We start from the raw sequence: 22,578 nt of genomic DNA on the forward strand, positions 1-22,578 counted from the left end.
AGAAGTTGGAGGAATGTTTACACTGGATTTCCACTTTGAAAACCTCATCTTAATCTCCAGTTTCATATTAGGGTGCCACTTCTTCTTCCAAAGAAGAACACAGGAAGAAAAGCTTTCATTTCTCAAATCTTTATGGAAAGGGAATGGAAGAAGTTCAAACTCAAGTGGAAGAACCACTAATGCAAGAATGACAATGATAAAAGGACTCCAGAAAAATGGGGGAAGGGAATATCAATTGAAAGATAGTTGCAAGTCAGTTCTTTCTGAAAATCTTTTCACAAGACTATAGGAAACTATTAAAGGTCACGCTGTGGAAATGACATGCAAAACTAGCGTGTAAATACTACTTCTTCAAAGGGAAGCCACTTCATTGATGCTAGGTAGCACAGCATAAGCAGGTAACAATTGGAAGCAGAGGACCTGCTCTGTTCTAGCCAGATGGAAAAGTTTCCATTGATAGATCAGTTTTATCAAAATGATTTCCTCATCCGGTTCAGAGCAGAGCACCAGAAGTAGGCCTAGGTACTTCGTTTGGGCCAATGTTGTCTAGTCAGTGTTCAGACTGTCAGGTGAAGCAACTGCTGGTTTCATTCTGTAACAGCAGAAAGAAACTGATAGCGATGTCAGCTTTCAACATTCAGTACTTCCCATCCAAACAAAGCAATCTACACTTTGTGATGAGGTGTGCAACCTTCATTTTGCAACTGAGTTGTTTATTCAGAAACTGGAAAAGAAAGCTAGAGGACAGCGGCACAGCCACAGATATTTTTTACTTACTTGGCCCAACAACCAGAGAGACTGTTTTCAGCGAGAGACGTTAAGGACAAGTTTGGAGAAGTTACTGTGTTACAGCAACTGCAATTTGCTGCTTATGCTGCCGCAAATATACACCCTTGGAAACAATTTAAGACTCTAAGACTGTTATTCAACTAGAAGTGCCTAGAATGACAAATTAATTAGACTGGATTTCTCCAACTATTACTGGATTTCAAAAGCGAGACTGTCATTTAACATAATTCTTACAATGATTTCAGTAATTAAAATTCCAGTGTCCCACAAGATACCGCCAAGCTTCTACTCAGGAAGGTGCTGGAAAGTGCTCCTTTAAAGCACTTACACCGCTGTTAGACAGAGGCAAGCCACTGCAAGGCAGTCCTACTGCTACTTTCCAAATCGTGCACTGAAGTCCAAAACAGTCCTACTGAAAGTTTATCAAACCAGTGATAAGAAAATGGGTTTAATTTCAGGAAGGTGATGCTAACAGCAGTAAGATTAACTTCAGGTATGTATATAGCAAATATCTGAAGGGGGCTACTTTCATATTTTCTTCCATATAAAGCTTTTCATATAGTCATCACCCTGAGATGAAAATGCTCATTGGCAAACTTAGCTATTGTCTGAATAACTGTAGTTACCAACTTCAGTGATACACACATCTAACACCTACCTTTCATGGATTTTCTCTCACCCACCTTAGAAGTATAGCATGTGGCATCATAAAACTTCCCCAAAGTTTTGTTAGCTTAAAAACTTCAAGTTTTAACAAAAAGATACAAAACAAAAGCTTCAAAATTGATCAGAAAAAAACGCATGTAACTGACTGAAGTGGAGACAGAAAGCCTGTAGGAACTAAATCAGGATGGCAGAAGGACACAAAAGCAACAGCGAAGTGGTACGACTGGACAATCACTATATATATATATATATATATATATACATACATATATACACACACACATTTAAAAGAAATGACCATTCGTGTATTAAGAATGCAGCCACGCTACATCAGCTACCTGGAACTCCTGTTTTTCTCCCCTTAAGAGAATCTTTGAGAAAACTGAACACAGACAAAATCCCTGAGCAGGCTGTGTCAAATTTCAAAAAACCAACAAACCAAGAGTACATAGTGTAGGTGACGCACTGACTAGAATACCAGTTGATAAAACTTTGCAAATCACAATCTGCCTTCAGATACACCTGAACATTTATTAGTGTATTCTGGTCTTTTTCTTGATGTGACAAAATTATTGCATTTGCTAGCAACTAATCCTGACCACTTGTGCTTTTAGTAAATTGAGAACTGTGTTACTGGTAGTGACTGATGATTTTGGGCACAGATACCTGGCAAAGATAATTTTTACAGCAAATTCAAATTCACATTTGTTGAGACTCTCCTGTAGTTTGCACAAAAATGTTAATATTGTGTGTTAATAAAAATATAAAACAGTATATAAAAATGCAGGAACTCTTCACAACCTGAAGCTTCAATGCTTCCCTCCTTTTGGGATTAAACCCCCAGCTAGGCAGTGAGCTATGATGACAAGAGCCTGGTCTCCTCTCCAGGCACCCGCTCCACCCCGGTTTACTACCATCATCCCCATTATGTGGATAGTTGTGTTCTTTACAACACAGGAGTAGGCACTCCCAACTCGATCTAACATTTGCATGCATTTTTCTCAAACGCAGGCATCAACCGCTGAAAGGCTACAAAGTAAGAGAAGTAGCTGGTATTTCACCTAAGCAAACAAAACTGGTATTTCCACTCCCGTAGCCCTGAAACCAACAATACAAAAGGATATCCTGTCCAGGAAGCAAAACACTCGAATTTGTATTATTCTCACTATGTTTAAAAGTGTTTTTGCTTATCTTCACAAAGCCTTTCAAGTGCTATAAGATTGAAGATCTGCTCGTAAAGGCAGCCAACAAAACCCTGCCCTTCAGAAGCCATTTCAGGTCGCTTTTCCCAGTCCCCTAACTGGCATGGCACTGCTACAAACTCTTCCCACTTCAAGCAAGGAAGCCGAGAGGTATAGAAGTGCGAATGAACACTTAAGAAACGTGATCTTAATTTAAGAATGATGTACTTCCAAAACAGACTAGTGTTAAAAAAGGGGAAAAAATATCAGTGCTCATGGAGTTCTTAGTGACTCGTTTTCTCTCGGGCTACCTGTAAAACCATCTAGTCCAAGCGGAACAATAAAACGGCCTACCTCAGATGTACTCCATTGGATAAGGATCAGAGTGAAAGACCAAATCGGTGCGATTTCCATTGGATCACCCAGAAGACCTACAGCGCAATCCCTTCCCCGATCCCCGCCAGTGCTGGAAGCCCTCGGAGCATTAAGAGGCTGGCAAAAAGAGGGAGCTGGGCTCTGCCTGCAGCTGCAGGAACCACGGTGCCCCACCAGACCCCACAAGGCACCCCACAAGGGGGGCGCTGCCTGAAGTGGACGGCAGGACAGCCGCAGGACGCTCCGAATGGCAAGCACTCATCATCTCCATACGACTGAGTAAAGGAGATGAAGAAACACGACGACGTTTGTGCACGTATTTCAGCGCTGCAAAGCTTGCTAGACTACGGGGTGAAGCTGAAAGCACCCGAGCTCATTCCGGACACCGTCTCGCCCTTGCATTTTATGACGAGCCTGTTTCCAACAGGTTTCACTGTAGCTGACATTCACGAGCCCCTTTTTATCTCCACCACCTGGGGAACTACTATGAACTGAACTTCAAAACTTACCTCAAGGTTGCTTTTATGGCAAGCTACTATAAATAATGTTAACGAAAGACAGTTAATGCAGTGAATCCACACAGGCATTAAAACCAATCTCGGTTCTCTCTAATCTCTTCCTACGTCCATTAAATACCAAGTCATCCTTTGTGGTACCTTTACCTCTACACATACTCAGGCCCGAACTAACACATTTCTGCCATTTATTGCTCAAACGCTTGGACTCGTCTCCAATTTGCCCCCCACCCAGCCACGTCCCAGGGCTGGAGTAGACTGATTTCCTCTGAGAGCACCGATCACGCAGCCAAGCAGTTTTATGTCCTCGGAGCAGCTTTGACAGTAAGCTGACAAAAATGTTTAATAAATACAAAGAAATCTCAAGTGGGGGTCGGGAAAAAAAAAAGCAGGTAGGGCAGGAACAAAGGATTTCATGGAACAGAGTGCAGGACACCAAGGAGTTAAAAACGATGAAATTGAGTAACCGGAAAGAAAATAAGAAGGTACTGCATCTCCCTAGAATTATTTTTATTGTAAAAAGACCACATCATAAACTCAAGTATGAGCCCAAACTACAAAGTCAGCAGAGAGCTATCAAAGGAATAGCTTCAGCACTGAGAAGACTTTCCTCTTATTCACAAGAAATGTTGAGACACGTGGACATTTACTGAATGAAAGATGGGGAAGACTCTACAGAGATAGAGCTCTGCTATTAGGAATCACATTATAAAATATTTGTGCTGGCTTTTAGACTACGATCATGATCTCAGCACAAGCTGAAGGCAACTACAGCACCGTTACATCTCATATCCATATCTTCTGCTCCCTCCTCTCCCATTGCCTCCAAACACCTGTCAAACCAAAACCACAGGCACGAGCACTCCAAATGCACTCTTTGTTACCTCAGTGAATAAATACTAAAGGTTTGTTAGCATCCAACCAAACTATAAACATTCATGGATGTAGATTTAAAAGCACTACCATCTCCAAACACTTGATCGAGGTTAAGACACCCCAACAACCAGTAATCACCAGTCTGATGTTACTTTAAATAAATAAAATAAAATCAATAAGTGGCATTAGGCTGTACCTGCATTAGTGATTTGACACAACTGGTCCAGATCAGAATGCAGCAGCTGCTGGTGGCTCTATGAAGCTACACGAAGCTGAGGAAATACTTATATTGAAAGGCTACATCCAGTCAAATTTCCTGAAGCGGACTCCACCACAGGAGGCTAAAAGCTGCCAAAAATGATTGATAATTTCTCATACCGCTATGTCCCCATCATGGATCGGAGTACATTCGGTGCACAGGAGGAGAGGAATGGTTAGCTTCTTCCTAAAGAAGCCTAGCTAGTACAGATCAAAACCATGCTGTAACACAAACAAATGGGCATGGTAAAAAGGGACAATGAGGTGATTTGCTTCAAAGCTCCATTCTCCTGCAACTAAAATTAAGAGAAATACAGCCTTACATTCTTCTCTCTGTCACCACTGTTCTAAATCCCTGATCAATTTTCTGCTTAGCTGTCTCAAAGCACATGAAAACGCTCTTGGAGTGGATTGAGGGTTTTATTCCCGACACGTGGAGTGAGCCTTTCTTCCACTGGTACCAGAAACGCGTTATCTTAGAAGACAAACAAAGTAATCACCCTTTGCTCTTTTGTCTTCTACAGTATGTGGTCTGATTAATTAAACTCTACTTACTTGAATCTTTTCTTAGAATGCATAAGTTTAATACCGAAACACAGGAAGAAAAATATTTGCCTGCCTATCTGTTAAATGCTACTACAGCACTATTTGTTTTAACTGTGCCTTGGGAACTGAAAGGCCGTTTCATAAAAAGGATTCCGAACTTGGGGGCAGGGCAAGTCCAAAAAGTGCAGGTTTGTACGAGATGTGTAAGACATCAACAAAGAGGCTGAGGAGCTTCTCTGTGAGAAAGTACTGCTATGAGTACACCCAGTAACAATTCTAAGATGGAGGAGAGAGAAATGATGTTTCACTTAGATATGAAAGAAATTGTTTGAGGTCATTGGCAGGTCTGGTAAACCCTCAGGAACAAGACTACATAAAAAATAAGGCAGTACTAAATCCTCTCTACATAGTAACTATTGTGCTACCGAAGTTGTGGGAGTACGAGCAGCGACACTTGGGCTGCTGACACCAGCAGCCTCAGCTTCTTCTTGAGATGAGGGAGCACACCAGAAAGAACAGTTATCATGTATTACATTTTTTTTTGCTGAGGCTTTTGCTTTTCATTTTCTGCCTTTATCTTCTCAATGCATGCAGAGATAACATCCTTGATAAAGATTTCCAGTACTTAACAAGTATCTCATACAAGCCTGCATCTAGCTCCTCCGTTCTTACCATCAGCTCAAGTAAACAAGTACAATTGGTGTCTCCTACAGTTTTCAAAGGAACAAACATCCCAGTAACTTGAATTTAAACTTAATGATATAAGGCACTGTAGATGCAGCTAAGCAAAGGCATGTTTGGCTACAGTTTTTGCATTTACTGAGTATACATATCTTCCTGCATAATCCCATTTAAAAAAAAATCATTAGCAATAGTGCTGAATCACAGTCGTAGAATATTTTTTACAAAGATTCCAGTAAGGAATTTGGCGTTTAGTTTCAGAATATCAGAGCAGATGTCACTTTGGTTTCCTTTTGAAACTGCCATAATACGGGACCAGCTTCTATCAAAGTAGCTCTCCATTAATATGCCATTGTGATTTGCAAGAAGAGCCTTGCAGATACCTAGGAGTAAAGTATCATGTGCATGATCCCAGTTTTGACCGTAGATTTCTACATACCCATCTGTTCCAATCTTTCTTCTTTATTATAAAAATGAATGTAAGCCATCCTGAAGAATGAGTCATTGTCTTACAAACCTCAGTAACCATTGTATCTACAGATGCTTCTTCAAATGCTCCCCACCAAATAAAAAATAACATTCAACAACACCTACAAGAAACCCAGAGTTGATACAACTGCACCATATCTCACATACACTATCGGGTCTCATACAAGACTCCTGTTTAAATGCAGCAGGGTTTCACTATCTCCATCACATGATGTTTTTTAAATGCAGAATTTGGAGGCCTGTTGGTAGCCTCTCCCACTTTCCAGAACGTCCTGATTTCACAAGCGCGCACTTGTCCACCTGGCCCAGAAATGATCTCTCTGTGGGGTCTCCCTTGTCCTTCAAATAGCATCTTCCTAAGCATACATGGAACAGTGACTTGTGGCACCTGGATTTCTAGGATACAGCCCTGACTGGTCCATGACTTGTTCTGAGCCAGTCAGGAAACTTAACTGTACTTACATTAACAGCATGTGAAGACAGCTGAGGAATATGTCATTTACCGAGTCATCAGCACATAGCGAAAGACAAAGCTCTAAACTCATTTCCATTTTTTCTTCACTTTTCTCTCTGCCTTATTATCTGTCATTTGATCTCTCTTTCTCTCTAGCAGGCTTCACTAACAAAGAATAATTAAATGATAATATATGAGAAGTATTCTTGTAACTACATGGGTAGCTGTTTGCTGCAGCCCAAACCATCCACTAAACACCGCACTCAAGGAAAATAGGTAGAAAACATCCCATTATTGCTATGGATCTTGAGAATAAGCCTTCTAGAATTACAAAATGCTTATACAGTGACCGACTTCTATAAATGCTACTTCTCTTCTGTCTTAATTTAAAATGTTACCTAAGCTTTATAATTTCAATTCAGGCACATGATTCTGACTGTTCTGTTCATTAATATAGCTTCTTATCAGCTAGTGAGCAATGAGCAAACATAAGTTAAAAAAAGTTTGCAGAATTCACCTTCATTACCATGTGTACACAGCCATTAACTCCGAAGTCACTGCAACTACACTCAAGAAGCTTGCTGATCTTAAAGCAAGGCTTAGGGTTCCAGAACTTCAACTTCCAAAAAGCCAAGGACAGCTACTGGTCCAGAAGGCGTAACTAAGCAATTTCCTTTAAAAGCATTTAAGTTTTAGACATCTTCCATCTCAGTCCTCAGTGTGATAAAGAAAGAAGAAAAAGAATCCAAGCTGAGTAAATAACAGGGATCTGAAAACCTTAAATTTCTATACTGCCATATTCATTCATCAGCTACTCTAACATAGCAACAGAAATCACCAGGATCATCCTCTGTTCACTTCAGATATTATTTCAAAAAAGGGTATGATGTCTTAAATACTTTGATAAACAAAGCACATAAATCTTTGCCAAAGTAAGCTAGCAAGCTACAAAACGTTACTTTTTTTTTTGTTCTGATGGCTGTTTTTAACCTTTCACGTTACTTTCTCAAAATCACGGTTATGCAGGTTAAAAGAAACAGCCTTGTGTGACGACTTGGCATAAATGCATGCGTATCAGTCGGGGGGTGAAGGAGAAAGGGTTTAGTTTCCTTAAGTTAAACACCTAAAAATAAATTACTTCTAAAACACTTCTTTTGCAACACAAATTAGACTAAACTCTTAGTCTCTCTCTCATATAACAAACTATAATTAATCTGCTGGTGGTTTACCTGATCTAGTACATTTCGATTTCTATGAATACAAAGAACACACCATTATAAATTTAGAGCATCTAAACTGGCTCATCTGTCACACTGTTTGTACCATACAACCTGTGGTCTTGCAAAAACATCTAGCAAAAGAACTGAAATTCTACAACACTATTTCCTTTTTTTTCTGGCTCCCATTTTCTGAGGCTGCTTACTTACAATTGCATTGTAGAGGCATTTACACACAGTTAAAAAAAAAAAGGAAAAGTAATAAAACCAGCACACTCAAGTAAAAGTGAAGAAAGGAAGGATGTTGGAACTAAATTTCCAAACAATTCCAGCATCTGTCTTCCAAAACTAAGACGAAGGATTTGCCTTTTTGAATGAGCAACCTCTATCACTAAAACAACTTTTTTTTGTGTGCGTGTGTTTTTGTTGTTCACGTTTTGTTTTTGGGTGGGTTGTTTGTTTGTTTTGAACAGGGGTGTTTTTAATATAACATTCATAACAGAAGATGCTTTAGAAGATTCTCAGCAGAATGTCTATTCATTTCAGTGTCTGAAGCCTCAGTGACCTCTACCTTCACGCTGTAGACTAGAAAAATAAAGTCCCTTATAAGCTTTTGCAAATATCAACCCTTTAGCAAATTGTTCACTTTTATTAGGGATGGTTGGGGTCAGGGGAAAGGTAGAACAGGTTGGATAGCCATCAGAAAAAGAAACAGGTTAATGTATAATGAACTGTATGTTTATACACACTTCCAAAAGTTTTATTTACGGTGTGCTATTGGATATGAAATGCTCAACACTGGTACAGTCTCAAAAAATAAAATCTTTTTTTTTTCCATAGCAGAAAACGCAGCATAGCATTAATTTTTTTTTTCCATTTACTGCAGACATGTCAGCAAGCATAGCCACATCCATACTCATATTGTTCAGTCCTCATGCACAAAACTTCCACTGCGAAGTTGCATCCCCAATCAATCAAATCTCCAGCCAGGTGAAGAATCACAGGGTATTTCAATATTCAGTTAAGATGCTCTCCTGCTTCCTCAAGCTGTAATTCTTTCCTACAAGCTTAGCAAGAGCTGCGTGAAGGAAGCAAAGGCTTTGTTTAAAAGCAAAGAACTTAAAAGTTCTGCTTCTCCCCAGAGAAAAGAGGATGGCAAGAAGCTGTACTCCACTTTCACAGTATCCTCTTGGAAGAAATAAAAGAGTTAAGTCAAAATGTTATTAAGATGACAGTCCACACATACTAATTTTTTCCTAAATAAAATGTGAAAAATATTTTTTTTCAGCTGTCTGCAGGATTTAGGTAAAAACCTTGGACAGAGAACCACTTGAGCATGGTCGTACATGTGCTCAACCAGGTCTGGTCTCCATCAGTTTGTCTCTCTCTACACCTCTGTGTGTGTGCTGGCATCTGCTCACCCTCAAAAGCTCTGTGCCACAGCAAGAAAATAGACTCTTTTCAGAGCCCAAGGTGAACACCTTTGTCTATAAAGTTGGTGAGGGAAAAAGTATGGCTGTTACAAGGCAAAGTGCTGTCAGGGCCTCAGCTCGCCACCCGTTCACTCAGGACAGACTGTGCTGAAGGTCAGGTTTTAGCTGCTGTGAGTTACTGTGCTGTACTATCGAATGCATCTTCACACAGACTGAATGGTTTATTGGAAGCAGCCGAAGAACGATTTCAAATCCAACAGGCTTCACATATTGCAAGTAACCTGGCTATGGAAGTGAAAACAGATGAGCAGTAATATGTGACAAGAAAAGCTACCCGTGTTTGAGACTTTGTAATAAAACTGCCCTGTTCTATTGCTAAAGCACATCCTCTGAACAGCGGAAGACTGTAGCACTGCCTGTCTTATCTTTAACTGGAAACCTAAATCCAAATTGCTGAGGTTGCAATCCCACAGAAGGACAACATCAAAAAACTGTCAACCTATCACAACACCAGAAACGGAACATAAGGAACAAATGTAAATCACAGCAGTTACATCTCCCTGTAACCCTTCATAAAGTATCCACGGAAGGCACAAAGCTCACAAGAAGTCTGCCATCTAAATTCAATGCCTACACTTTTTGGTTTGGAGCTTTTTTCTTACCCTTGGCTTCCCCAGTGATTTGTATGGCTATAGCTGCCCTCGTGAAGGTTACTCGCTCACCTCGCAGCTTCACGGTTCCAGAAGCGTGTGTGGGGCTGGGAAGCAATCGGGGCCTCCACAGACAGCAGCTGTAGGTATGAATTTCCAGACACGTTCATCTATCTCGTGAGCACAAAGAGCAGAGCAATGGAGAGAAACGAGCAAGGGCTAAAAGCCAAGGGGCAGAGTACGGGAGCTGCTGCCCTCCGCTCTTTGACTTCCTCCCTGCCTTCTCATTCAGAGAGGAAAAGCAATCAGAAACGAACAGATGGAATTTTTTAAAAAATGATAGCTTCTATTTCTTCTATTTGACTCCCAGGTGATGGGCAATCTCCCATAACTACCAGGGCTCACCTCCCTCTAAGCCTTAGAAACATCTGCCTGCCTGCCTCTGCCTCTTCCCAGCATTTGCTACTCCAGCACTGCACAAGGAGGCACTTCACAACCCGCCCCCAACCCCACGCATGCCTCAACTAACTTTGCAGGGAGTATTTATAGAGTAGTTTACACAAAATTAAAATATTGACATCTACTGAGACTCCACAGCTTTCATTTATTATAGGCAGACATTTATTCAAAAATATTTTAGATACCATTTTCAAGTTCTGTTTAAAAAAATAGCGTTCCTATGGTGGAAAAAAAAATCAGCATTCCCCTATGCACACGGGTCTATGTTACACATTAAAAAGGCAGTAATAAAATCATCATTGTTTCAGATTCCTTGTTAGTAATAACACAAACACGAAAATATTACATAGTCAAAAAAGATAAAGTTTAAAGGGGAAAGCCGAGAGTTTCAGGTTTCATAAATTAAGCAGGGCTGGTAACAGAATATTCAGGTTCTTTTATTTCAGAATATTTTCTTTCAGAATAAATCTAATCTAGCTTTTGTTTCACTATTCTGTGATCATTTCCATTAAAATACCCGAACGACTACACAGAGCAAACACTGAAACTGGTTATACCATCAACTGTCAAATCCACAAGTCAATATAGTATTTTTTAATATTTTTTTCAATATAAAGGCATTACAAATGAAAATAATAATTAACTTAAATAGTCACCACAGAGTGTATAAAGATTAAAGAGATTCAAAGAAAGATCACATTGGCCGTGCCCAACCATTCCACAGAAAAAGTAAGGCACTTGAAGAAGTAATACACACTATCAGAAATACAAGAAAGATACAAGAAAGGATAAGAAAAAGTCACATTAGTCAACTGCATTCGATTTGTTTCACCTCAAAAACTTAACATTTTAAGCTTGTGAAAAAAAATACAGTTACAGTTTCTGCTACACCATTCTTTCCCTCTTCTGGAGCCTTTCCCACTAACCGCTTACTTCAGAACTTGCTGATGCACCGTACCCAAAAACGCTCGTAGTCTTCCGTGAGTTTTCCCAAGAACTAATTAAACCTACGCCCATTAAGGCTGAGCTGACCAATTTCAACTGAACTGGTTAAGCAGACCAATTTCAGCCAAACTGGTTAAACTCAGAATGGCTCTAATGAGACCGGGTGCTGAAACCCCTAACCTTCCCCACGCCGGTTCAGCACCTGCCGTTGCAACACCTCGTGCTGCCTCCCAGACTACAAGGCAGTACTGCCAGTTTCCCATCTTCCATTTTACCGAGCCACCTGTCTTTTGTCTCTTTTATTGAGCCACCCTGTCTTGCGTGCTTCCAGGTTCTCCTTCTCTGACCTGTAACAGATGCAAATTTCTTAGAGCGAATGCTTTAAAGACTTGCTAATAAAGTTTAATAATGGTATTTTCATGCAAGACTGATATTTTATAGACATTTACATGTTTGTAAAAGAGTTACTGTACTCCATTAGTATTCTGTTAGCATGTGGGTGCCAGCAACCACGCAGCCAAAGATCTTTCATCAAAAACAGTCTACTTATTCCAGCATCTCACCCACTATTGATAAGCCATTAACAGAGAGAGCCTTTCAGTAGTGCCTTGGCTTATGCCCGTGAGCCTTAAATTGAAAAGGGGCACTGTGTTAGAGACGCTGAAAAGGTTTGGCATTTTATTATGGAGAGGTTAGCGTAAGATACTTTTGCTGGGATACAGAGAAAGAGGTTTATTTTTTTTGTTTGTTTTTAAAACATCATTAAAGAAAGAGCTGACAAAGTAACAGGAGAATTACACACACTCAATGCTAAACTAACCAAATTCCCAGGGAAAAAAAATCCATGAGTGCAATCCCAGATTAAGTTAAAGGAGGTATGGAAGCAGGCATACAAAGAAAAGCGGTCTATTAAGAGACTAATTTGTGATGCACCTCACAGCTGACACATTGACATAGACGAAAGGTGGAAAGCTAGTAGAAGAAAGTTCAGGGGCTTCTTCAACTGTAACTACTATCCTTCTGTGGCCTTCTCAAAAACATGGTAATGCTTGTACATAGTATTTTACCTGAATGTCCATTTTATCTCATTTACAGTATTCCGAGATCTCCTACAATTAAAAACCACTCATAACTAATCTTTTTAGTGGGATTTCATAGCAGCATACCTCTGAATTTAACATTCCATTCTAGAGGGTAACATGGTACTACTTTCATTGTCAAGCTTTACATTAAATAGAAATCGAATTCAAGAACGTAGAATTAGAAAAGTTATTTCAATGGGATATAAGAGATTTACATTCCAAAAATTCAGTTCCAAACCCGTTTTGCTTAGTTATTCTGCAAGAATATTGGAGGAAAAAAAAAATAAAAAAAATAAAAAGCATACAATTGCCACATTGTTTCTTAAAGAAGCAAGGATTGTGGCAGCAGGGACCAGAATGTTTAGCTGCGAAGCTCCTTGCCACCCACTGGACACCTGTCAGTCTTGGCACTGGCCTTTCCGTGCCCATGTAAAGAAGATTTTGCACGGCATAGCCCTCTCTTGACCAAATTAGGCTAACCTCATCTGCATTGACATCAGTGCCTATAATTTTGGAATCTCATCGACAGAAATAGCTTTATCACAGGGCCCAGCATACAAATTAAGCATCTGTATAGGGCACACTGAACTTGTGGAAGTGATGAAAAGCTGTAGTGGAAAATCTTCGCATACACTTTGAAGCAACATCTAATTACGGCAACAGTTCGCTACTTGGGGTGAACGTATTGTTTGAAGTCTTGATTTTGGTCCACTTGCAGCATTCTTTGTTTGCACACAAACCGATGTTAAAATCTGTCATTTTAACCAAGAGCTCCGAACAACAGCTCAATCTGGCACCTCTGAAAGCCTCTAATGCTTCAGGTACACAGGAATCGCACGCGGTTCTACCGCCAGACCCGAGTTCTGGCCTTCAGATTCAGCTCCATTAGTCACTCTGCTGTTCAGCGAGAAGCCATCTCAACTTGCTGCGGGATTATCTCCAGTATTAAATTCATGCTGTGTGTATGTGACAAGCCAAGATGCAATTAATTTTATAAATATTCGATGTCTTGGCCAGGAAGGGGAAAATGTAGAATACTGGATGATCATTTCCTTTTGACCGCATCGATCTAACTTACAGAGGGACCTCTGGAAAGAAGCAGAATGCCTGGGCAATTGAGCTACGCAAGCAACCTCCGAAACGCCTTTGGGAAACGAGGGAGGAGAAGGAGAAGAGTAACAGGCTCAGAAAGAAGCAGCAGCTCAGCACCTACCCGAAGTGGAAGATGCAACCCGAGGCGTGCAGATCCGCAGGCACCATTCTCCAGGGAAAGGAGGATCGGCTGTCAGCTACCGCTCCGAACGCGACAGAAGATAGACGGGAGTCTCTATGTAATTAAAGCCTTTCTCACCTTGTGAGGGAATTTTAAGACTCTTGGAAATACAGATGAGCATGTGGAATTAAAGATCAGAACAAAAGAATAACAGAAAATGTTAAAACCGTTCTTTGCTTTAGTGGTTACTGAATACGGATGTCATTGCTCCTGAAGGGAACAGTACTGGGAGCTCCGAGCCTACCCACAAAGGCTTACCTACAAAAAACAAAAAGAAATGCAATCCAGCCTGTAGCTGAAGATCCTGGAGTTGCATTTTTTTTGTGTGTGTATTGTTTTGTTAGTTTGTTTTTTTTTGTGAGAAAAGGGGAGGAACCAACCAGTGACACCTGAAGCAGAGCCTTACGTCCTGTGCTATAGGTCAGTATACCACCATCACAACTACCCCATTTTTTCTTTACTGTTACCTACACAAAACAAACTGTTCCTTATTTAACCAAAATTTTCGGGTGCAATCATCCTCATCCTGCTGTCCCTTCTTTCGCACCATATTCCAATAGTGTAGGAGAACAGGAAAGGAAAGGCACCGCATATAGCGGCTGACCCGTCAGCCTGGTCAAGCCCCACCACATCCCATATCAGAGAACTTCTCCTGGAAGTCACTGGTGAAAAATCCAGCTCCTGGTCTTTCACTCACTTCTCAAATTGTGAATAGCAAAACACTCTTCAAGTCCTGAAAATTACAGATCAATTGATTTTTCAACACTGAACTTTCATTCTGCTTTGAGAGAAATGAGTATTTCTAGGAAGTAATTCTATTCAAGAAAATTTCAGACGTCCTTCTAGATGAACGAAATAGATATTTTGGAAAATACCCTGCACTGAAAGGTATTCATGGCAAGAAGTCATTAGCCAACAGTCAGCTGCTTATAATCCATAGTTATGATGTCCATAATTTTAATCCCCCTCAAAAAAATGAAAGAAAAAAAGAACGCTGGTGCAGCTTAACTCTTATGACATACTTTTTTTTTTTTTCCAATAGAACAAGAGTAAAATTACATGCTGGTTTTCCACAGTGCTCACAAGTCAATATTTGTACGTAGGTTGGTGCTCCCTACGTTTCTTAAAAAGAGAAGTGAAAGGTCTGAAATGGCAACAGGCTTCACGTATTGCCAAGTGCTCAAACTCTGAAGGCAGAATTAATTTTCTCAGTGGCTTCTCTAAAGCAATCATCAAAAGTATCAGAGCATTTCACAAGTATTAATCTTCAAAACCCCAGCCCAGCACAAAGATCAGAGCCCAGACACCAGTCCTTCTGGGCATGGAATTTAAGACTACATTTGTATTCTTCCAGTTTTCAAATCACTACGGGCCTCATATAAGCAAATAATGTTAAAATTAAACCTCACAGTGCATTGATGGATGCTAATATGGATTGCACAGGCAATTCCAACATTTCCTAAATGTGCTGCTCCTCTTCAGAATTACATCCATAAGGGATGAAAAATTAGATTTTTTTTTTCCTTTTGATTTAGAAAAAGAGAAGTACTAAGAAAATTCTGTTAGGTCAGAACATACTTTACCCACAGGACTTGCCAACATTGCAAACCCTAGCTTCGTCTCGAAGGCCACATTAGCTGCTCTAAAATACTAACTGAATACATAAGTCCTCATGCTCTATTAACACAAAACTAACAAATTCAAAATCTATTTTAAAAAATAACAAATGAGAAATGTTTCATGAGCAATAAATGCTTACAGAGATATATAAATACATTCAGCATAGAAACTATATTTGGAAGCAAATCCACAAACGCAAAGCAACTATTCTTAACCACTGAGTACCAACTTCTTACTGAAAGCAGTACAATGCAAATTAAATTAGTTACGTACACAGGCTCATTTTTATCCTCCTTGACTTGAGCTACTTACACTTTTCCCTGGACAATTTGAAAACTCTGCAGTGGATTTGCTGCTTCTACTATCTATAAACCTAAAAGATAAATAAAAACCTTTAAAACTCCTAGGCTTTGAAGTTGTCCATAGTTGCTTCCTCTAGACAAGTCAGTTCAATATACAAAGCCTACTAAAGTCCCAAGTGGTACAGTAATTGGGGTTAGGCATGGACAGGGCCTAAAGTTATCTGTAAAGCAATCGGTCCTTAGTGAGAGTAAGTTTTCAGAAGTGTGCAGTTCACTCTGAAATGCCTTTGACCCTGAAAAGCTAACATCATACAAAGCTTTGAACAGGTTAGCCACAAGGGCACAGCAGAGCACTTGAGATCCTAAGAACCTCTGCAATAATTACAATGAGACTAAACATCACTATAATTAAGTTTCCTTGTTTAATAAAAGTAATTGCTTGTTTGAAAATCCACAGGCATAGAGCAGTTTATCTGAAAAGCTCACACCTCTCATCATCAGGTTACGGCTTGTGTTTACTGGTACAAGGCTACTACCCTAAGTATTTCAAGATCACCTTAACTGAGGCCGATTTGCCCTCAGTTAGGGTATGTGCACGTGGGGTACTACACATGGCTGGCGTTGGCTTGCACCTCGACGCATCCACATCATTATATCTTTGTTTTATCCCCTGGTTTTTCAAAGCAGGCTTCAGCGTAACACGGCCTGGGAGAAGGACACACGTACTGCCAAAAAGCTGAACTGCAGCCCCTCACCGCCATCCAGCTGCACACCTCTCAGCCTTCCACCCAGGCACAGCTTGCGCTAAGACAACGTAAGGTGTTCTGCTCCTTCCTCCTTCCAGCCGTGACGAGAAGCAGTGGGAGAACCTCATACAGGGCTTCTGAAGAGAAGCACTGGAGACAAAACCTGTCTTTTTTGCAAGTAGGCATCTATTATCATACCTTGAAACGGACCACTGAAAGACAGCTTTGAAGTTGGATTGTACCTTCTTCAGGGCTTAGTACAGCAATTCTATTATTGCATTAGAGAAAAACATGGTTATGTTTAATAAATAGCAAACATCTGTGAAACACTCAGGATAAATTTCAGTTTACATCAAAACAGTGTGTTTTTATTTTAATATGGCAGCATTTTCTTTTCCTCTTTTTTTTTTTTTTGTAAAAAAAGGGCATCTAGAAGCTAAAAGAATGCTTTGTACACAATTATAAAGGTCACGGATATATCCACTACAAACCAGCTGAAGGGACAATAAGCTATTTTCTGCAGGCAGAATGTTGTCACAATATATTCATGGAAATCATTCCATACAAAATGGAATTCCATATGCAAAATTAATTATATTATCAGCCCCCAACTTCTTCCACCATATAAACTTCATCACAAATCCCTCAGGGGAATAATTTTATTTTTCTTCCCTAGCCAAATAATACAACATACATATTTTACTTATTTTTTTTCCCCCTAGACATTTCATACCTGTATAAAATCTATGCTCACAAATTCACTTGATGGACTTCTTAGGCATTCCCCCCCCCCCCCCGATGTCTGACTAACTTTTGTGCAAGACTTTCTTCCGTTAGAAGAATTTGAAAAAGTAATGATTTGTATAGCTGACACTATTTTTGTTATTTCCACATAAAAGGAAGGAATTTAAGAAACCCAGTGAACTGGATGAAAACCACCTCTGCTGCACTTCAAATAATACTAAAATGGGTTAACTCAGCAGCAGAACTACTTATTTTTATTTGTTCTTATCTGACAGCAAAATTGTTTATTACTCAAGAGTGTAAAAAAAAAAAAAAAAAGGAGGCTGAGGAAACCCACCGCAGGCTTGTAGCAAGACAGAAGAGCTTCATGATGAAATAACATGAGCAAGCTTTCTGAAGTCAGAAAAGTAACTGAATTCTTTGCAGAACCCAAAAGAAAAGGAGTGATGGATGGAATCCCTCAGTCTGTAAATGTATGCAGCACATGTACCCGAAGAGCAGACAACACCCATGAGCTTTTCCTTAATTGCCACCCCTGACAATTAACTAACTGCAGGGAGGAGCTAAGCCCCCCAATACCCACCACCACCAGATTAATCCAAAAGAAACTTGGACTCCACAGTTCACATAAACAGGGAACCAGAAGAGAAGCCAGGCATGTTCTTGCCTCCCTCAACAAGCAGCAGGCAGACTATTTATTTCCCCATCCCATTTCCGTTTTGGCACGTATATGCAACAGCACATCTACAAACTTCACCAGTTTGGACAAAGTTCTTAAAAGTAACCCAGCCAACTTCCATACATTTTTCAATCTGGACTGCCAGAGATCTGGAAGTCCTTCAGAGAGCACCTGGTATCACACACAGTAACTCAGCACGTTCTGGGCACTGAGCTCATTCTCGATGATAAAGTCTGTTACAAACTCAGGGAGCTACGAATATGGGAACAGCCTACACGTATGCACTAAATCGGTGCGTGTCAAAGCCTGCTGCACATGTGCAGAAGGCTCCTCAGATTCCTAGCCACTTTCTCCAGTAGAAACCAAGGAAAAAAATATATACTAGGTGACTCATGTCCTCAGTGTCTACATGCATCATCAGTGTAGGTAAAAAGACTTCTTTTTTTAAACCGCAGGTGTTGTCATACTCCATCAGATCAAATCAACATCACGCCAATGGGATCCCATTTAAATGAAAGCAGTCCTGCTAATAAACCCTAACCAAATCTGATACCAATGCACTTTCCTGAAAATTGACTGGAGGGAGGAAATCTGGCCTTCCAGAAAAAGGTGGTTGTACCGATGGTCAAGACAGACAGGAAAGCTACCGAAAAGCATCCGGCACTAAAAACATCTTCAGATCAGGAGGGAAAAGAATAACTAGAAACAATGTATGATATCATGTATTACATGGATTCGTATCTCAAACTTCCCAAACAGCCAATAACTGTGATACCTCTAAATGGCACATCAATTCTGTAATAATTATCAATGAAGTAAGAGACCCATTGTATCTGGCGATACAAAATGCTAATTCATTACAGCTTAATCTTTAACTAAATTGATAAAATTGTCTTCAGTATCTTGATTATATGCTTTCTGGATCTACCACCTCTTCCTTAGGTAAGACATCAAGTTCTTGTTTTTTCCTTCGCATCCCTGTCTAGACCTCTGCAGAATATCAACAGCCTGCAACTTGATTTGCGTGTCACAACAAAGGTCTCTTTCAGGTATCATCACCACCAGCCTCTGGATCAGTGTGATGACTATGGAGGAAGATTTCACATTGGCTTCCTTATTGTGCAAGCAAAAGAGCAGTCTGTCCGTGGAGGGAGCCACAATCATTAATCCACACAAAAAGTTTGTTGTAAAAGAAATGTAGTCCGTAGTTTGCACAGCTGAAATGTAGCCAGACGTTCATAGTAAGGATCTTTCCTTCCCTCTGCTGTCCCCAAAAGAGCAGACATTTAAATTCTCTTGGAAAGCCCCAGTAAAGAGACTGCTTTCAGGAACAACACGAACCCCTGCCAAAACGCTATCAGAATAATATACTTGGTTATAAGGTAATAGCTAAGACAAAAACTTATTTTGTAAAGCATAAAAACCTGAAAACATAATAATCATCCTTTGTTTTCATGAAGAAACATCTTTTAATGTTTGTAATTTTAAGACACTAAAATAAGTTTCACCTCCCCTTTTTCCAACAACAGAAAAACATTAACTGAAGTTGTTACAGAAATATTAAGAATTTGACCTTAAACCTTAAGAGTAATTGAAAACATGCAATCTTTAAATGAATGCTGAAAACAGGGGGGCTGAATAAAAAATAGTGTTCTCCTTAGCTTTAATGCCCTCTGCTAATATGAATAAAAGCCTAGGAATAAAAAAAAAAATATGTATTCCAAGAGCTGTAACTATGACACTTCACCTATTGTACTTGAATGAAAGCAACAGGATACAAAAATAATTTTTATTTGCAGTGACGCACAAAGCATTTTTAATCAAATGATCTAAATCAATACGATCAGCAAATTATAATAAACGTAGCATACTTATATAACATTTCACTTTTAAGGAAAACTTAACCGGCTCATGTGAACTCGGAAACTCTGAGACAGAAAGAAGTATTCAATTGCAATTGGAGCTAGTTACATTTGTTAGTACAGATAAAGCTTCTCGAAGGTTGCTGTGTAAGCTTTCAATGCAGAGCTACGCCTATATTCCAGGCAGCACTGAGGCAGCTAGTATTACCCATCACATAATTCATTTTGCTTTAAAGAAAAAAAAAAAAAGGCAAACATCCATCCTAGAAGTTCACTTGAGAGAAAAACAACATCCTATTTTTGCACTTAATCTGCATGCCCTAAAACCAGTTTGCAGACAGAGACACGACATTGAAGACATTCTGTGGGTCCCATCTTCCAGAAGGGAACTTAAGCACCAAGCTCTTCAGTTTCCACTCTTTCTGCTCAGCTTCTTCCAACTGCAATTTCCTTGCCAATAAGCGAGGTACCACAAATTCTTAAGTAACTGACATCATTTCCAAAGACAAATCACCTAGATGGCTGGACAAAGCTGATTAAGAAGATACAGCACAGCCATACCAGCTTCATTTGAATGCGTAGGAAGAGCTGACATCGGTGCCAACACGTTTATGTAATGTGGTCCCTGCAGATGTTCAAACGCTTTGAGTTGTCAGCTGGCTTTGGAGATACACATCACAAAGCTGACTGGCAATTTAAAGTAGAACCCTCCAGGTGGTGTTGTGTGGATTTTAACGTGGTGAGACATCTTGAGAAACATGCTGGGATATCTACCTTATAGACCAGAAAGTTTTAAAAACCTCAATGACACATTCCACCATGGGCTAATTAGAATTAATTTGTGCCCCATGGCCTCAAGAGCTGCTCTTAGCATACTCAAAACTCCTTAATCATCTTTCAAGGAGGCATACTTTTGCCATAATTTGATCTATGATTGCAGGACAATTTAAAGCAGTCAACTTAAATTCTTAATTCTGAACTTAGTCCATCCACATTTTTAAATGCATATATTTCTTGTTGAAGCGTGTGCATGAGAAAGAACGATCCAGTTTGTCCATTTACCACTGCCTACAGCAACCAGCAGAAGGTTGCACCTGGGCTGCCCTTTGTACGCTCACGAGGAATAAAAGGACAAGACCAAAGCACGCACATTTTTTAAACACTGCTGCATAGGAACTCCTATCTCAAATACTTGAAAAAAATCTGTTCAAAACCCACATGCATGCAATATTCTAGTTACAGGCACTGCTATGCATTTTTTCTGTCTTTCCTATTGGTTTTAGAAAGTCAAGCAGCTTTTTTTTCCCCTTCACACTACTGTTGCAGTATTTTACCTATGCGTATTTAATACAGACTCTCAGAACCGTTTGGGTTAGAAGGAACCTCAAAGACCACCCAGTTCCAGCCCCCCCCCTGCTATGGGCAGGGACACCTCCCACCAGACCAGGATGCCCAAAGCCCCATCCAGCCTGGCCTTGAACACCTCCAGGGATGGGGCAGCCACAGCTTCTCTGGGCAGCCTGTGCCAGTGCCTCACCACCCTCTGAGTGAAGAATTTCTTTCTTATATCTAATCTAAATCTCCCCCCTTCTGGTTTAAATTCCCCCTTGTCCTATCACTACACTCCCTGACAGAGTCCCTCCCCAGCCCTCCTGTAGGCCCCTTTAGCTGCTGGAAGGCTGCTGTAAGGTTAAAAAAAAAAGCACAGATCACACACCTAAACACTACATATTTGCTTGTTATTTGCCAGTTATATTGTTTTTGCCAGTTATTAAAGTTGTGAGGGGGAGAAAAAAAATAAGCATTCCTCTTAGATGAGACAGTAGCAGATGCAAGCTTCCACCTATGCCATTTTGCGAGCTGATTATTGGAGTTTGTGCTCTGGGATTGTAACTCAGAGCTACTAAGCACAGCCCCACAGCTCTGCTCACTAGCTAGCTTCATTCAAACACTGCTTGAGAAATTTCAAAGCAAGCAGCTTGGCAGTCCCTCAGTCTCCCCTTAGCACAACACCTATTAAAACCAGTCACACTGAATCATCTAACACTTCATACTTGAAGTATACTCACACAGGTGGAACATTCGTGAAAGATGAATCTAACTCCTTTAGCAGGATAACAGCATTTTCACATCCATGCAAACTCTGGTTGGTAGGCTTTAAAAGAATATTATTTCTCCAAGACAAAGAGGTAGATGTCATCACGTTGCTGTCTGCCACACGAAAAACATGCCTAGTAATCAAAATATTCCATGGCTGCTGTTAGAGGCTTAAACAGGTGTTGGATAAATAAGTATAGCATAAATAAATTATTATAAAAAAGAAGTCTGTATCTCACAGTACTATTTTCCACAAATAAACATAAGCATATTAATTTTATTTAGTGAAAAATCCGTATGCTACTACAAGACTGACACTTCTGACTGACTTTTGGTAGAAACACCACCAAAAAATCTAAGCACTAATACTTATTACAGTATCTGCTCCAATAATTTTGTATTTTCAGTCTTGGGCCCCAATTTGTATCATCAGATCTCAATAAATGTTTTCACTCTCCCCCCTTTTCTGTCCTGTACAGCCCCAGTGCTGAGGAGCAGACACGTTACCCCAATGGTGTGAAGGATGGATGTCTGACCAGATCCTTTTCCCCTAAGCACAAGTCCCTCCTCCTGTGAAAAGTACAGGACCAGAACTGCCATATCCTGTAACAGCCTATCAGGCCTGGAAAGAGAATATAT

General features: G+C 40.1%; 1 protein-coding gene and 1 long non-coding RNA gene across 5 annotated transcripts in view; both read right to left on the reverse strand.

Annotated features, from left to right (window-relative positions):
* Positions 1-22,578, reverse strand: part of PDE7A (phosphodiesterase 7A) — an 80,243-nt gene that overhangs the window by 42,968 nt on the left and 14,697 nt on the right. The window lies entirely within an intron of this gene.
* The window catches only part of LOC308190772, a 29,599-nt gene continuing 13,933 nt past the window's right edge, over positions 6,913-22,578 (reverse strand). Inside the window, exon 2 of the long non-coding RNA XR_013947488.1 lies at positions 6,913-22,073. This is a non-coding gene — a long non-coding RNA (uncharacterized lncRNA). The remainder of the gene's footprint in view (positions 22,074-22,578) is intronic.

Source organism: Anser brachyrhynchus (genome assembly GCF_964034855.1).
Source record: "Anser brachyrhynchus genome assembly, chromosome: 2".
Taxonomy (NCBI): domain Eukaryota; kingdom Metazoa; phylum Chordata; class Aves; order Anseriformes; family Anatidae; genus Anser; species Anser brachyrhynchus.